The following is a 17,643-nucleotide window of genomic DNA, read 5'->3' as shown; positions in this document are numbered from 1 at the left end:
GTTTTTTCCACTGGTCTCGCCAGTGATAAACGGGGCTGCAGACGGAGCTTTAAGAGCACCCTGGTCTCAGACCAGCGGTGTGTCCGGGCCAGCCGGCCCAGTCGTCGTGACAGGCCTGTGCAAACATTGGCGCCGTTTGGACAAACACGCCTCCGGCACGAGGGTGGCAGAGTGCACAGAACCTCACAGTGAATTACACACACACACACACACACACAACACAAACTACTGCACACGGTTGGCGTGGAGAAACTCAGAAGACCCTCACGCACAAGGCTCCTGGGCGCATTCGCCTGCTGCGAGGGTCCAAGTCCTGCTAAATAACCGGGAAAGCTCTCCAGAAAACAAAAGATGCAGGACAAATCTGGATTAAAAACTCATTCCCTTTACTTCTGTCAAGCCGTGGAAAACCCAAAATCGTCCGTAAACCAGTGAGCCGCCTAGTGTGAGGTTAGCACCCAGCGCAAATCCAATTGGACATGGCCGTGGTTCCCAGCGATACACTCTTCACTCAAAGTAGTACTACAGAAAAGAAAGGCCCATCGTGCAATCCGAGACGAACCTTGTGGTGCTGATGTGGTTAGCCCGCGGGCGTATCAATAGTTACACGGCCGGGGCAAAAACATAACACGGGAAGAAGTTCTGCATGTAAAGCGTCCTCTCCTCTCCTCCTAACTCAATACCACCTGATCCACTTTCCCCCTCTAGTTCATCTCAAGTTTAATTATGACCAGAAGGATTTCGTCCATTTCAAAGTCACCCCTAGTCAAGAGGAGTCCCCACCATCGTTTCGTTATGTGGCATCTCCGGTTCATCCTGACTTGATCAAGCAGAACGAGGCGGACTTTAAGCTGACCGGCTCAGTGACAAGACCAGTGTGACGAGATTAGCGGCTGCCGTTTGTGGAGCAGAGGTAGATTGATGACAGTTGGCTGGCTGTATGAACCAATGTCACGTGTAGGACACGTTCAAATGGGGTGGGGGCACACTTGAGGATGAGAGGCAGCAGGGACGGCACCTGGTGGCGTCCAGCTGCAAACATTGCTGGACGTATTGAGGCCGAAGCGGCAGCTGAAACAGTAATGAAGTAGCTGGCTTCTGAACAAACTACACAACTCCTCTTGTAGTGCCACTGCTTAAAATGCATGTTGTCAGTTTCAACCCTTTGAGTACCCTTAGAGCATTTCATAAAGCCTTCCTTTTGAATGAGTCATCTATTTGTGTCATCTAAAGTGATATAAGTAGAATCTGTAGAACAACGGACAAAAGGTCTTTATTTTGAGACAGAGTCAGAGGACTAGGGAGCACATAGTTTCTACTTCCTCATTGATTTGGAGGATTAGCACTAATGACCCTTTAAATGAGCCTTTACTGTACTCGCCATGGAATACAGAGGGGGGGGTGGGAGGGGTTTCAAAGGGCCGGAACAAAAAGGCCACTATGGAGTCTTCAGACCAGCAGCTGCAAGATACATAAAAGATGGGCAATTTTCAGATTAATGGCCATCAACACCAGGGACTATGAGCACACCTCAACACCCATCCAATCTTTACCTTCATGACAGAAACAGTTGTTTTTTTTCTTACCCCCTCTTTCACTTACTCTCCCCTGGCACGGGCAGCTTTGCTCAGTCATTTGGTACGGCTGCACAGGCAGCTGGGCTTTGTGCGCCGGGTAAAACATAATAAGAGTTGCTGCTTGTGTAACCATCCGGGGGCCGTACTACTTGGGCTGGTTGGCAGCCGTGCCCTCCGGTTGGGGACTCCAACCACACACCCTGTTGCACCCTGACCCTCCTCTGACCCAAGCGGTAATATGGCTTTGATGGTGGCTTGTTCAACCTAACCTCAGAAACTTGAGGCTACCCACACACACACGGGGGTGGGGGGGGGGGGGGGGGGTTAAGAGAGGTGGGGGAACTCTGCGGGAAGAAAAATTGACTGGAGGGGGGGGCTCGGTACTGAAGGTATGAACAGTAACAAAAGTCTTGTAAAAGCCTGGTTGTGATTGGCCTGCGTGTTCTTTTCAACAGTGGCCAACAGGCTGCATCCGGCTCCGCTTCTGTTCAGTCAGCCCTATGTATTTATCAGCGGTCGCCGAACAACGGCCGAGAAGACACGTGAGGGGATTCTTCTGGACACGCGAGACTGACAGCAATAATCCATGCGTCTCTCGGAGCAGTGGATTTTTTCGCGCGTCCGCCCCAGGTGCTGCGAGGCCAATTGCCCATTCATAAAAAAAGGGCCTATTTATTAAAAGCTACAATAGCCATTTCAAAGCACCTCAAATCCCCTCTTATTCATGTCCATTCCCTCCCACTCTATTCTCTAAGGCAGCCAAGTCACGGGGGAACAACGGCAACGAGAGGGGGAAGTAGAGAATGATGCGTAGTTTGAACGAAGGTCTTTCTTCATGCGGTTAGAACTTTGTGTAGGAACTCCACTCAAACGTCTGTCATGACGCAGACTGTGGAAAGTGGCAAAGGCAAAAAATTGCTGAGAGTGGAGAGAATCAGTTCAGTTGCAAACTGATCTTGCAGAAAGCAGTAGAGATAAAAATGGACAATAACCATGTTAAAAACCCTTGTTGTTTCCTTTCAGGCCAGAAACATGCGTCTGACCCGCTCCCTTCTCCATTTCAGAAGGAGGAAAAATAATTATTAGATCAAGGTTTGTCCAAATAGTTTGTGTGATCCAAGGGAATTTGTGTGGAGGACCGACGAGGGAGCATTTCACACTGAGAGAGGCCTGTGCCGAGGCTCGCTGTGCCCGGCAGGCAAAGGGCAGCACATTGTACCAACCTAGACGTGCCCGTCTGCCCCACCGAGCTGACTCAAGGAGACCTCTGTGCCGGTGCACTCGCTTGGCCGCGGGTACCGGCACCGGGGAAAAAAAAAAAAAAAACTCAGACCGTGGCTTTTCGGACAGTTAACTCCACTGATTTGTTTGACCAAAGTGCCCAAATTAGTGTAGGATCTATGACAAAATTCCAGAGAGAAAAGCCAGTGCACGCCGGTGAGGGGAGATCACTGGCTCTTTGTTCCAACATGTTTACTGCTTCACGGACTCTTAAACCTTGACAGGCACATTCGGGCTCTTTGTTTCGTCCGTGTTACAACTACTAAAACTTCAGATGCCGGAGTTAGAAATGATTCCCATCCAATGGTGTGCGGCGGCGTTTTGGGGTACAAGCCAGGCCACTTTTAATGAGGAAGAATGGCCTCAATTCAGTGAAACGTGAACCTGGGGCGAGTGCGTTCACGGCTATTAGTCAAACCCCTCCCGTTTCTCTCGGACCTGCTGAGAGACCCTTTGTAGTGCCAAGGCGGCCAGGCCACGCCATCAATATTGCGGATGCATCTTAATGTATAATTAAATTAATCCCGGACAAAAAGACTTCAAAGTGGGAACCGCTCGCGGGCCACCAGGTGGTCTGTTGGGAATCCAGAACCCAAAGAGGGAAAAGATTTTTTTTAAAAAGACCAAGTCATTTCAGAAATAGGGAAGGTTGCCTGTATTTGTTTTTGTACGTGTGTGTTTATACCCTTAATTTGAACACCCAGGTTTGTATGAGGCCTCGTGCTGGTAATACTGACAAATGGGCCTTAGGCTGCTCGTTTTCACGCCTGTGCACCGCTTCATTGGATCCGGGCCGAAGGAAAGAAAAACAAAAAACATTGTTGCTATTTTGTTCTGCTCCGTTACCAATGACTTTTTTTTTTGTTATAAAGTTATAGACTGAGAGGTAGCCGCAACCGAATCACACCCTGGCCGACAGAAGTTTCATGTTTCTGGTGAGTAAATCTATGCTCTTTGTTTTTACAAAGCCCCGAAAAAAAGAGAAAAAAAAGAACAGAATAATTATAGATTATAGGTACTATTAGTATAACTTGACTGCCAATTTATGATGACAGGACTGTACAGTACCTCCCAAGGCACTCCCAGATGATGGTTGTGAATGTCAGGGAGTGTACAGTATGATTGAGGGCTTATTAATGTGGATTTGCTGTCACACGCTTTCAATGGATTCAATGGACTGACAAAGAACACAAAGTCAGATACAAGCAAAGCGGTTTCAACAGCTTTTGACATTTTTATCCGGGGAAACACCGTGCTGGCATGCAGCACCGTTGAATTGCATTTAAAAAAGTTCCAGCCTTCGACAGATCTAATGTTCGATTGCTTCCTGAACAGACTTCCCAAACAGAAGATGGATTTATTAGAGGTTAACTCTATCTGGAAATTATAAAAAGAAAGATTTCTCATTTTAAAATGGTGAGAGAAATACAGGGGGAGTGCTGGAGGAAAAAGCGTGAAGGGTGGAGGCGGGGGGGGGGGGGGGGGGGGATTGAACAAAGGGAAGGTCCACCTCTGATTTATAGAGTGATCCGAAAACATGGAATCACAATAAGAGGATAAGCCGCCACAGTTACAGGATACGGGTCTCAGGCAAGAGCTTTCTCGTCAATACTATTCTAAGCCGCGAATGGAAACCATTAGACGACCTCCGATGAATAAATTACAGCGCATTTATATTCCTTCAGCCACTTTCTTGTCAAAACCCACACCCCCATCAGAAACACTCTGTCAGGGAGGGAGTGCATTTCTCACTCACGGGTGGCTTTCTTGTCTCTTTGACTCGTCAAATATACCCCATATAAATGATTCCTTTTCACCACAAGAGAGAGCTGTGGCAAATCTCTTTAATGGGTTTCCACTGAGGTAGTTGTCAAGAATAAAAAGATTGACTTCTTTTCCATGAAATCAGCGGCGTGGCGGCACAGAGGAAGAACAAGAGTGAGGGAGAGAGGGAGAGAGAGAGAAGGCAACTACAAGCCTGAAGGATTTGTTTCTGTTAAAAGCTCAGCAGTTTACCAAGTTCAAGCGCCCTGTAATGTTCACCACCTGACTGACTGGAGTGTGACCAGAATATATCGAGGGAAGTGACATGGAAAAAAAAAAAAAGAAAAAAAAAAGAGCCGCGATGTTGAGTCTGAACCAAGCTGAAATATTGTATAATGTCATAAGCCCACGTGGGCTTTGCTTTCTATATGGAATTATTACTAATTTACCCGAGGGTGTTGGCGCAGGACCCGCTTTGAGAAACAAAGATCTATCTGGGTTGTTAAGGAGACGACTCGATATGGGTGGCAAAAGGCGGCGAAATAAATGATCATTTGTGAATATTAATAAGTCTCACAGGATTGAGAATACAGGATACTAGCAAATCAGTTCTGAGTGGAATTCAATAGAGAGAGAGATTCCTCGGGGTGAGGTGTCAGCAGCTCAGTCAGAAAACCCCAGTTAAGTGCAGGGCTGCTGCTGCTGCTGCTGCTGCTGCATGCTGCTGGCGCATGAAACGAAACACCCCTAAAATGTGGAACATGTGTAGGCATATTCTCTGGGAACGGTAGACAAACATAGACCATGAGAACCGGCCTGCGTGACCCTGAATGCCATAAACAAACCTCTCCACGGCTGTGACGCACCAACATGATCCCACTCATAAAAACGCATGGGTCTGATTGCACCTGTGCCTGTTCTGCACTCCCAGTCGTCCATGGGCATATATACATATATATTATATATGTCATGTACTCTGTGTGTTGGGGTCTGTGTGCACTAGTCTTTCACTTAAACAGCCAGAGTATGAATCAGTCAGACTTGAACGCAGACAGATGCGTAACCTGTAATTTGTACACAGGGGAGCTCTCCTTTCCATTGCCTCTGGCTCAGTGTGTGGCTATCCGAAGCATGCACTGACGTCATTTCTAACTGAATTAACGTCATCCTGCAGGGCAAAAAGTGAAGAAAAAAAAAAAACCTTAGAGCATTGCAAAATATCGATAAAATCACGATATCTGCTGAGCAAACAGGAAGCTCAGCACTTTACATTTGAGCACAAGTGGAAGGAATGCAGTCAATGCAACATGCCGACATGTTCAAGAGACACCAAACTCAGCTGAACGGGCCCGGGGGACATTGTGAAGATAATGCGAGTCATGTGATGCTGGACCTCGTCGGTATAAACAGAGTCCGCTTGACCTTTCATTCTACAACTGTTCAAATCAGCCGCCCTGCATCCGCATGGCAAAGTCCAGAGGCTACCAGCAAGCGCATGGCCAAGTGCATGCATGCACGTGCATGCACGCACACACACGCCGGCAGAGGAGGGAGGGGGGGGGGGGCTGGCAGAGGCTGAATGTGTTTGCTCGCTCCGGGGTGGAAGGGGAAGAAAGGGGGCAGAAGAGCTGAAACAAACGCACGCTGGCTTCTATTAGTCGAGCCCGTGGAGCGGGATGGAGGGGTGAGGAACTGTATTCATTCATTCCTTCTGCCCCCCTCCCACCCTCTCCCATCCATTCCCGTCCCTCCAACCCTCCCGCCCCATTATCTCCATTCTGGAAAAGCGGCGGATAAAAGGGACAACCCCCCAGCGGCAGCACTTCTCCCTCGCAAACTTACGCCGACGCGTTCTGACGGCTGCGTAATTGTACGTGATACAGGGAGGGCCCTTTCTCTTTCAAATCTAAAACAGATTGCTTCTCCCTGGGGAAGGGATTACTGGACAAGAGCGACGACAAAGCAGGGACAGTGCAGCCCTCCGGGGGGGCGCAGGATGGAGGGGGGGGGGGGGGTCAAGCTAGTGGGTAGTGTGTGTGTGTGTGTGTGCGGGTACACGTTTTTCTATGTCTCTTTTGTACATCCCCGTGTCATAAGGGGATTAAGTGTGTGTGCGTGTGGTTGGAACACGTGCGAGGGACAACCACGAACGTGCGCGCCAAGGCCTCCGATCGCGGCGACGTCATCGGACCGCTTTCCCGGGCCCACTCTTTTCATCACACGTTCTCTCGCTCACCTCCCCTTTCTCTTATCTCGGCCTCTTTGACCTCACCACCCCGCCCCCCGACCCCCCCCCCCCCTTGACCCCGGTCTTTCTTTCTCTTGGTCCATCTTAAGCCCCGTGCTGCATCTGGCCGCAGTGACGTCCGAAACAAAAGCAGCGCCCGAGAACGCCACGGAAAAGGCCCAGGACTCCTCTTCCTCTCACTCCCTGTCTCACATTGATGAATAAGGTCAGGCACCGATCTCTAAGCCTCAAGAACGTGGCGGGGGGGGGGGGGTCATTCCTAGCATTGCAGAAACATCCATCGAGAATTTGTTTTTCTATACAAACCACGTCTCTTTCAAGCTAGTCATCGGGGCAGAGGGTTTGGAGCCGGGCCCGCTCTCTTTGACGTGCGCACGCAGTAGGTTGAAGGTCGAAGGGTCAGGCATTCCGACCGATGATGCACTGGATGTGATGTTTGCATGCCCTGACCTCGACCGCTTACACGAGAGAGGCTGAACAAACACTTGGGGGTGCTATTGTGAGCTCCCAAATAACCCTAAAATAGATATTTGCAGTGCAGTCTGTGGGGCGCATCCCAATGTGTACACGGCACTTTATTTTATTTTTTTGTCCGTCCACTACAGTCACGTCTCCGTGTAAACGGCGGGTGTTAGAGGAAGGAAACCCTGTGGAAAGGGTTGATCGGCGAGGCTGAGAAAGTGGCCGACTCATCTAAAGATAGAATAAACCAAGTGCACACTGTTCAGATGCCGGTCATTTGGAGTGATAGGACCGTGCAATCCACTACCAGCGCTACTATGCAATCAGGGTAGTGTGAGGAACACTATCATTAAGCCGAAGAGATAAACAAGTGCCGGAGGAGAGGGTGGTTTAGGAAATCTTTTCTTAACACACTTGCACACCAAAGAACACACACACACACACACAAACTATACTTATATTGCATTGCATGCTTTGTGAATTTTTCCAGAGGGAGGAAAAATGTGCAGGACACACATTCATCCAAATTAAAGAGAGTTTTGAATGCCTTTTTAGTTTCAAGTCTGGCACGAATGCATTTGACCTTGTTCATCAGTTGGTATGTTCACGTGAAGTCACGCAAGAGGTCTTGGAAATCACCGAGGTCGGCATGAAAAGGACGGACGAAAAACACACACATTGACACCCCTCCACACACACACACTTTGTACAAATATTGAAAACCACAGATACCACCTCTTCCCTTACACTTAGACACTCACCATACTTATCAGAAGAAATAATTACTCATTGGTTTCACACAGACAAACATGCGCGCGCACACACACGCACACACACGTACACACACACCACAGTAAATTTGAGTGATGGCAGAGGCGCTACTAGAACAACGTTTGTCTTGGCGAGAGGCTTCCCCCTCAGAACCTAATTATTTGCAGCAGCAGCTGCCCTTGTTTGTAGCACAGTAAAGCTAAACTGTTTAAAGGATCTCCCTTCTCCTCTTCAGTGCTGCTTTTAACAAAAAAAAAATATTTAAAAGAAGAAAAAAAAAAAAAAAAACAGCTCTGAGCTCCGGGTAGGGTGATCAGGAATTGGATCTAATCGCCTCCAGCTGAAGTGTCGGGAAGATTCATGGATCGCTCTTGTCAACACTGAGAGTTTAAAGTTAGGCTTCTTCGTATCTCTCTGGCTGCCTCAGCCAGTAACACACGTTGGCCGTAGTGGCGTATTGAAATACAAGCCACTCGGTTACATCCCCCCCCCCCCGATTGTGTCTGGAGGGCTGTGAGCATCGTTTTTGCCATTTAGGAAATACTAGTATAAGTTCTGAGGTTCTTGTGGACGGGTTCAGAAGGTGAACATATCGATCCAACACGCAATAAAACAAAATGAAGAGTCCCAAGTCACTCACTCGGTCGGTCCCTCCAGCAGAGGAAATGTAATAGCAGATCACACTCTGTTAAGTCCAAGCTCACCCGAAGCATAGAAAAATGTATCTCAAGACATGCAAAAGTAGGTATAATAATTTCATGTGTAATTTCCCCTCTTGCTGATACAGGAACACACACACACACACCCCTATGAGTCAGAATCAATATTTCTTATGAAAGTTCTATCAACAAATTGTGTATGCACGTCTCCACTGGCCTTAAAGCATTAGTCATCATAGAGTACCGAGCGGGGAGTGTAAAGCTACGGCTGCTTCACCGAGGTAAACACAAACTGACACAACAGCAGCTTTCACCTTAACAACCTCCTCTCGGCCCAGCTGCTGTCCACAGATGCACAATCTCCATTTGCAAAAAGCTCGCTCTCACACACACACACACACACACATAAAAACTATACATCGTATTCCCACTCTCACTTGAGTTAAATAGCTGGAGTGAGGTGTACATTCTGAGTCTCTGCTGAGCTGTGACAGAAAGCGCTCCTCTAAGCAGCTCATCCATTTACACCTTCTGCCAGAAGGGCTCTCTGAAGAAGATTTATGAAAAAAAGCTCCTCTGGCCTGGAGTGAGGGAATGCTAAATGCCACGCCGAGTTTGGGGGAACGAAAACACTTTGAAAAATTGTTTTTTAATTTCCTATCACCAGTAAATAAGGAAACCATTTATCTTCAGTTATTAAGATTTTAGGATAAGAAATAAAAAAACCTTTTAATCAACCTTATCCCTATTACACCTCACAGGGTTTCCCCACTGTGACCTTTACCAATCGGAAGTAGTTTCCCTTCACTTTCCAACATCCTGCATTCAGAACACATTAACAGATGGGTGCTTATGAAAAAAAATGACACTAATGGAATGCGCTGCCTTCTAATCCCATGAGACGGAGGAATTTGCGACGAAGGGAATTCCTGTCATTCGGTGTTGGGGTGTTTTTTTTTTTGGGGGGGGGGGGGGAGACGGTGAGGACCAGCTCACACAGAGCTGCTGTGCGGGCTACACGGATTCCCTGCACTTGTAGACCTCCCGCATCAGAAAACACTGCCAACCGAGCCAACTAAAGGAGGGCACGGACCCCTGTGCAAAAACACCCGGTGGAAAATACACAATGGACACCGACAAAAAAACAACAAAAAGTGACAAAGTTAAAAAAAAAAAATGAAGTACCTGAAAAAGCAGCAGAGTGCCAGGTGGGGAGCGAGGCGCCGGGTTTCCTCTCCGGAGCTTTTCTCCTCGCGCCTCTTCGCCGGGTCTCCCCCTCGCTCGCTCGCGGGTCTGTTGGTGTCTCGGGGGGGGGGGGGGGCGGGGGTGGTGGGGGGCGCTTTTGGAAGCGTAGAGGGGACCACACAGCTCCTGGAAGAACAACCTCTCTCCTCTAATCCCCTCTCCGATGTGATGACACTCTCTAACCTCGACCATCTGTTGAAACACGTCCCGGGAGCAGTCAAGCCCCGGCGCTGCGTCGAGAGCCCCCGCTCCGCCGCCCAATCACAGGCGGGCTGCTGGGTGGCTCCTCGCTGCCAGGAGGCAGGGACAAGGACACGGGGAGGCGCGCGCGCGCACACACACACACGCGCACACTCACACGCACACACTCGCTCATTCGCAGACACTAGGAGATGGAAGTAACCCCCCCCCCCCCCCTCCCTTCCAGTCGTCGTAACCCGAGAGGCAGGGAGAGTGAGAGGAGTGGAGGGAGAAGGAATGGGAGGGGGGGGAGGTAGAGAGAGAGCAAGAGCAGAGAGGGAGACTTTATGGGGTAAAAAGCAGGGTTAGATAACAGGAATATGGAGATGAACTATACGTATGCTTTATTTCACCTTATCACCTTTATTTCATTTTCTCTCACACAAATCACATGCAAAACTACTTCACACCTTCCCTGCAATTCATCCCCCTGCAGCCATAAAGTATACGAGGAAGTGAAGTATCAGACTAAGAAGGCAATAAAAGGCGGTATTGGCCATGTGGTGGGAGTGCGGTTGGCCCTAACCGGTCGCATCTCCAGGCCCAGGAGCACAGGCAGCAGCCCTCGCACCTTTGTGTGATAAATCCTTAGAGTGTCTCTGCTGCATTCCTGCCCTTCACCACCTATTGCCTTAAGTTAAGAAAGAAATGCAGAGGGGAAGACACTAAAATTATAAACCTAAGGGGAAAAAGTAAAAGAAAAGAGAAAGGAAAGGAAAAGAAGTACAGATACGGCCAAACTGTTGAAGCAACTTCCTGTTGTCCGTTCCACTTAACACCATTACTGGCGATTTCCTAAATTAATCAACTCCATTATCTACCCATTCATGCACAAACATCGGGGACATTGGGTGAGAAAAGCTGTCACATTAATCATTTTGTGGAACCACTGTCCTACTCATTGATCCATTAAAAAAGGATTACACGACCCTGATAATATTCAGAAGCAACTTCAAAGGCAAACGCTAATGAGTTAATACCCATTTGATATCTGACAGCATCACAATGAGTTAATCAGAGGTGTGAAACACTGAAGAAAGGCTTCTAAGTGGGTCATTTCCATTCTTCAGGCAGCAGCAACATCCTGGTCTCTGATTAAAGTGGCCCTTTGATAAACACTATGAGGTACAAACGTGTCTGTTGATGAAGAATTTGATCCAATTAGTCAATTTGAAAAATGATAATAATTGAACATAATGGACACTTTCTTAAAAAGAGGTTCACTGATTTTCATAAAGTTTGTTGAGTCTTAAAGTTAGTAGCATGTCACATGACCTGACTGGTGTTTCCTACACGTTATGCTGCAACACTGCTCAGATCAGCTTTGAATTTTTATTTGATAGCACGACACACAAACAGCAGAAAGACTGTCACCCAGGTTCGTATATGATGATATTGTATTAAACTAAACAAAGCCTATATATTCACCAGGGAGACGTGAAACTTTCCCCGGCTTGGACTGATGTTGGAAACAGCGGTGAGGGAGAGAAAGAGCCTGAGGGGGGGGGGGGGGGAGAGCTCAAATTAGATTAACTAAATTCACAAAGACTGTCCCCAGCCCCTCCTGCATGGCTACACACATCGGGACCCACACCTCCAACCCCAGCCCCCATTCTCACGGCCGAGAGGTTTCCAAAGGGCCTTCAGGCAGGCCAGAGGCGACCAAATCCCTGTGCTCTTTACTGGATTAAAGATGGCCGCCCTGCTTGGAAAGAAGTTGGGTTTTTGATAAGCTGAGCACATCTGTAAACATCACAAATCCATGCCGACAGAGAAGAGTTCCGTTTTTAGGGAAACATCCACACGCTTTAAAGCGGGGGCCCATCAAGAAACTAAACCTTTGAGGGATTGGAGCTGGACATCCACCATGTGCCAACAAACCATTCACCCATTTTGCATGACCACTCTTAATCTCCATTTTCCATTTTCACTTCCGCTTATGGACACGACAGCAACAAAAGCATGGGTAGGGGGAGGTCCATAAAATGGCCTCATCTTGTGAATGACTGAATGACCCGCAGGGGGGCCAAAGGTTCTCTTCTAACCTCCATTCACTCTCCACTCTCCCCATCCTTACTTCACAAAGAATTCACCAAACCCATCACGGTGGTTATCTAACACAAAGATAGCTTTAAGGTCACCAGTTTTTCTTCCCTGATTGCGTCCCCCATAGCGTATGACGCCATTGTCTCTCGTCTGGGATTTAACTCTCAAACTGGACCTAAGCTTCCTCACGTCTCAAACTCACTTCTCCCTTTTCCTTCCAACTTTACGACCATCATTTGGGCCTGCAGGTGCAGGCAGAGGCCAGTGTTGGGGAGGGGGGTGAGTGGGGGGGGGGGGACTCGGTTCACTAGCCCCATTCTCTATGCCTGAATGAGATACATAGGGGTGTCATAGCTCTGATCCTGCCTCTTGTGCCAGCGTAGAGCACTTGGACACAGCCATGATGAGGAGGAAGGCAAACCCAGGGGTGACTTCACAGCATTTTGAGAGCTGTATGCACATGGCTATACTGCCATGCTAACCTCCCTCTGTGATGCAGGACTATATATGTGTCAGATGACAGGGGGCATCAAATTATTACGGCTGCTTAAGATCCGAATGCAAGACCCTGGAGGAAGTGACTCGCTTACACCCCGGGGAGTTAAATCTGTGTCATCTTAAGTTCATGCCAGAGGGGCACAGCTGAGAGCTGGGGACGACTTGGTTACGGCAGAGAGGCGGGAGAGGGACGCGCATAGTTCGGTCACGAATGCACAGGGCCAGGAGCAGGGATGGGAGGACACAGGGGACATAGGAATCCGTCGGGGACGGAGGGGCAGCAAGGTTAAAGGACAAATTGAGAGGGGAGAAAGCCGGTGATGGCGGAGGAGGAGCCTCCGCGGTTCGGTGACAGCTGAACACGCAGCACACGCATGTGGAGGAGGCTCTCCTCACGCCACGCTCCTGCTGTGCCACGCATGTGCCCTAAGCATGTGGGACTTAACACACATGAGAGACACACAACCACACAGGCATGCATGGCAGCATCTGTCACAATATACAATGTGACAATATTGTGCACAGTCTTGGCCAATCCCTTCACTTAAAAATGTTTGTTTTTTGTTTTACCCAGATTAAACTAAAGCTTTCCATGTCAACACTTCTGCTAAATTAATAGCATGAAGGCCGTATGTTATCCGCTCGGACCCCAAGATGAGGAGTTAGGTTCTTTAGCTTTATTAAGCTACCAAAAGGTTACATGTTTGTAACCAACACAGTCACATAAAACCTGTTAATTAGGTTAAACTGCTGGCAAACAGTTTAATTGAGCCATTACCCCTATCTATTCACAATGACCTGGACATGCGTTGCGTGTGTGGAGCATTTACATTCTGAGTACTACATCAAACACTGAATAACCCCTTTTTACTTTTAAAGGCTGCCAGTCATTGCTACAATAAACATCATGGCTGACACCTATTCTTCAACAGCCACCATCAAGCAGCAGGTCTCTAGACAAAGGGAAAACACTACCACACAATGAAGTCATTAACAGCAACCCGAGACCAGGTGTCAGGTAATGATGATACCTCTCTGACAGTTGTTAACATGGTCGTCAAACACGGCCACCAACCAGTTAAAAGTGTAAATGCCATTTTCTTTTAGCTTACGATGGAGGATAATTGTGCATTTTGATGACAATGATATCTAAGTGGTCTTTAGTGGGCCATTAAATTGCATTAGGTGAGGGTAGTAAGCACATGTATCTTGCCTCAGTCACGCAAACCTGATGGTCACTATGCTTCGTTTAAAAGAAATTGTTTGGATATAACATACTGCTTTAATGTCACAACCACACATGTTTTTTTCTTTGGCGATTATTTTTAATTTCCATATAAGATATCAAACGACATTGTAGCAATGGTAATGACAAACAGGTGCAGAAACTTGGTAGCTTCCAAATATCTAGTTCAAGAGGAATGTAGCGTATATTGGATAACTCGGGAATGGAAAAAGGAAAGTGCATCCAGATTTCCAAATAACAACAACTGTCAGCACAGACTATGATTCATAGGCTCCTACAAGCTGCTGGATCTCTTAAGAACACACAGACACTATTATTGATCAAGCCTTTAAACACTGTATGCTGAATAATATTTTCTTTGAATGCGACGTGCATTGGAGAAATATTTCAATACCATGCTGCCTTGACGGTATGGCACAAATCTTGAAGCAATCTGATGGACCACCCAGGGAACCATCTCAAAGCAGGATTAGGACGTTCGGAGAACTTCTCGGGAGATAGCGAGAGAAACCAGTCCTATCATCCGCTTATCTGGTGAATCGCAGGGCGACGGAAATGATTTGGGATTGCCTCAGGGTTCAGTGAATGGGCAAATGGCTGGGAACCAGTGCTGTAAGCCGTGAAGATATGAGACTGATACAGCGGGGAGATACTGATCACTCTCCCTGGGTCCAAGTAAGAAGATGAAAGACATTCTGACAGCTAGGACAATGGTGGTCATGTAGCAACCAGGTTCAAAAAGCAAAGCCCCGGGGACCTTTAAGGCCGCAATACAACTGAATCCCGCTTTCCAATTTGGTGGTGAAATGTGGTTTTCCACTTGGAACAAACTATGAAGCACATGGGGTGCCATGAAGAAATCATGGTGTAAAATTAAAAAAATATTTGTAGCCATTGAAATCGGGGGAATTCTGATTCCTTTTTTTCTTCTTCTTTCGAGTCATCACTTGGTACACGAGGGTACTGGATTTTGTGTGTTTAAGGAGTTGATCTGGCTCAGTTTTGCGTCCCTGACCATTGTTGGTGGCTTGTGTATATTTGTTTCTCCGTGTTTTGCAGACAGCCCGGCAGAAGGCCTGATTGAGGGTCCATCCCGAGCCGGCCCTGCTAAAAAGCTGCTTGTGCAGAGAAAGAGGCATTTGACTGGTGTAGCTTCCATCAGCCTCGGAGTGAGAGTCAGACTTGTTGCTGGAGGCCTGTTTGGTTTTGACTTTGTTTGCTTTTTGCCACTTTGAGCTTTTGGGAGTTAATTCAAGAACAATAAATTCTTGATTATTGTTTGCATTTTCCGAGTTGTCCGCTACTTTCTTTATTTCCATTGCGTTTATTTTTGTTACGTTGCTTGACCCTAGCAGGGAGCACGTAACACTCAGTATGGAATATGGTGAAAGCCCCCCTCTGAACATGAGCCCTTGTGCTGGAACTGTCAATAAGCCACGGATATATTTAAATCTCAACAACAGAATGTGTTTTGCCTTCCAAAATATTCCTAAAATGAATTATTGGTGCACATAATTGCCCCTGTGAGCACAGTTCCTCTGTAGCCACAAACCAACAGACTCCACACAACCAAACAATAATGCATTCAACAAATAATCGTTTCCCTCCGTGACCCCACAGACGCAACTAGCAGGGAAATCTGCCCAAACAGTGTTTGTTTACACTTGATATTCTCTGCAAAAAAGACAAAACAGGCCAACTCTCTGACTTGATTAAAAAAAACTCCCCAAAAGAAATTGAGTCAAGGCAGCAATTGTTGCCATAAAGCCGGTGTCCACCTTCATTCCCGTCGCTGAGCTCACCGTATAGTGCTCCGTTTCCGGAAGCCTGACTTGCTAATCCTCTCAGGCGAGAAGGTGAAATGGCAGGAACAGGGAGAAGGGGAGGGGGGGGGGGCTATGTTTGCTGCAACATTCAAAATGTCTTGTTGAAAATAATCCCATGAAGCATGCCGCCGGCAGCCTGTTGAGAGAGAGAATTAGGATTTGCGATCGGCGGTTTAATTATGCCCTCATAGGCCTCAGCTGGCCCCCCGGGCCACAATAAGGTCAGAATTTTCATTTGTCAGCAGAAGAATGGAGGAAACAAGGGGGGGGGGGGTTAGAGCATTCAGAGCATGTTGAAATATACTGTAGTAGCTTAATAATACATTAAGCCTAATGATACACGATAAAGCTTAATGACACATTAAGCCACAGTAAATGATCAGTGCTGCAGAGCCACAATAGCAGCATCGAAATACCTAATGATGGGGCACAGGAAATAAAATTGGCAAGCTAATAGGCATCCACTGCAGCGCTGGTGTCCACATGGCAAATCTGGGTGCACGCACTCGTCTAATTAGAATACAAACTATGTTTTCTGTTCAGTAAGATGAAAACAAAGGGATGTGGCTGCGGCTTTTAACGGGCTGTTTGTTGGGTTGCTGAGCGAGGGGAAGCACTGTGGCTCCCTGTGATTTGTGATTCGCACGCGGGTCGGGGTGAGCGAGGCCTTTTAATCTGCGCCCTGCGCTGCTCTGCGCTTCCTCTCTCTGGGGATAAAAATCAGTAACACGAACCGCTCGCCACGGCACCGCTGCACGACCGCCGGGATCTTTATGACCCAGCGCGAGAGGTCATTTGCATGAGGACAGGTACAAGAGCAGTTCTCTAAGCTCCCTCATTCAGCCTCCACTCATTCAGCCTTCCACTGTTTCACCTCGTCCTGTCTTCCATCCTTCAGGTAGGAGTCTACCGCTTGCTTACGATACTTCTCTGCTCTGGTCACGCCCTCGGTTATGAGAGCATAACAAGAACAAAAAGAGGGACGATTTTCAAGGGAGAACACCACAGGAGTCAGGTTTTCTCAACAGGTGCAAATTCCTGTGATGCTTGTGTGCGTGTGGACACTATTGTGTGTCTATAGACCGTGAGCCAACTAGCATGCTGGAGGTGATGGGCAGCAGAGATGTCTGACAGGTAGATCACACTATGCGTGTGTGTGTGTGTGTGTGTGTGTGTGTGTGTGTGTGTGTGTGTGTGTGTGTGTGTGTGTGTGTGTGTGTGTGTGTGTGTGTGTGTGTGTGTGTGTGTGTGTGTGTGTGTGAATGCCGGGCAGCCACGAAGTTGATATAAAAAGGGATCGCCTCCTTGGTGAGATATTACCATCGTGAATGTGCAATTATGCGTATTATAAAATGTATACATGGGCTGTGGGCTAATAGTATTCAACTGTAAAACACTCGTAGGTTCCCATTTCTCTTTCACCCTGCGGAGTCTGAAAATATTTCCCAGACAGCCATCCCAGAGGATGTGGGTGGGTCAGCACTCATTTGAAGAAAAACGCCTGATAATCCAATTAAGCACATCATTTCCTTTAGTACACAGGAGTTGAATCGACTGTCAGAAAGCAACCGAGTCAGAAAAAGTGAATGGCGCAAAGACCGGACAGTGAAAAGGGGGCAAGAATAGGCCGTTTCTGTGTACTGTTCAGCTGCCGCGCTGAACAAAATGCCACCAAGGCTTGGGAGAAAGAGGCTTTAGATCTCGGCAAACATGGCGGGGCCTCCCGTGCTCCACTTTGTCTGCTGTCCTGCTTGGCTGGCACTCAGCTCTCTTGTCCGGG

General features: G+C 47.7%; 1 protein-coding gene across 4 annotated transcripts in view; it reads right to left on the bottom strand.

The window, feature by feature from the left end:
• sulf1 (sulfatase 1) overlaps positions 1-10,317 on the bottom strand; it is a 30,992-nt gene extending 20,675 nt beyond the window's left edge. Inside the window, exon 1 of one of the 4 annotated variants that reach the window (XM_037455572.2) lies at positions 9,948-10,317. The gene's annotated coding sequence lies outside the window, so the exon portion shown is untranslated. The remainder of the gene's footprint in view (positions 1-9,947) is intronic. The other 3 variants (XM_037455571.2, XM_037455573.2, XM_037455574.2) reach the window with 3 other exon arrangements.
• Positions 10,318-17,643: the final 7,326 nt, after the last annotated feature.

This window comes from Pungitius pungitius, chromosome 19, assembly GCF_949316345.1.
Source record: "Pungitius pungitius chromosome 19, fPunPun2.1, whole genome shotgun sequence".
Taxonomy (NCBI): Eukaryota; Metazoa; Chordata; class Actinopteri; order Perciformes; family Gasterosteidae; genus Pungitius; species Pungitius pungitius.
The sequence above is the reverse complement of the archived record's forward strand: the minus strand, read 5'-3'. Positions and strand labels throughout refer to the sequence as shown.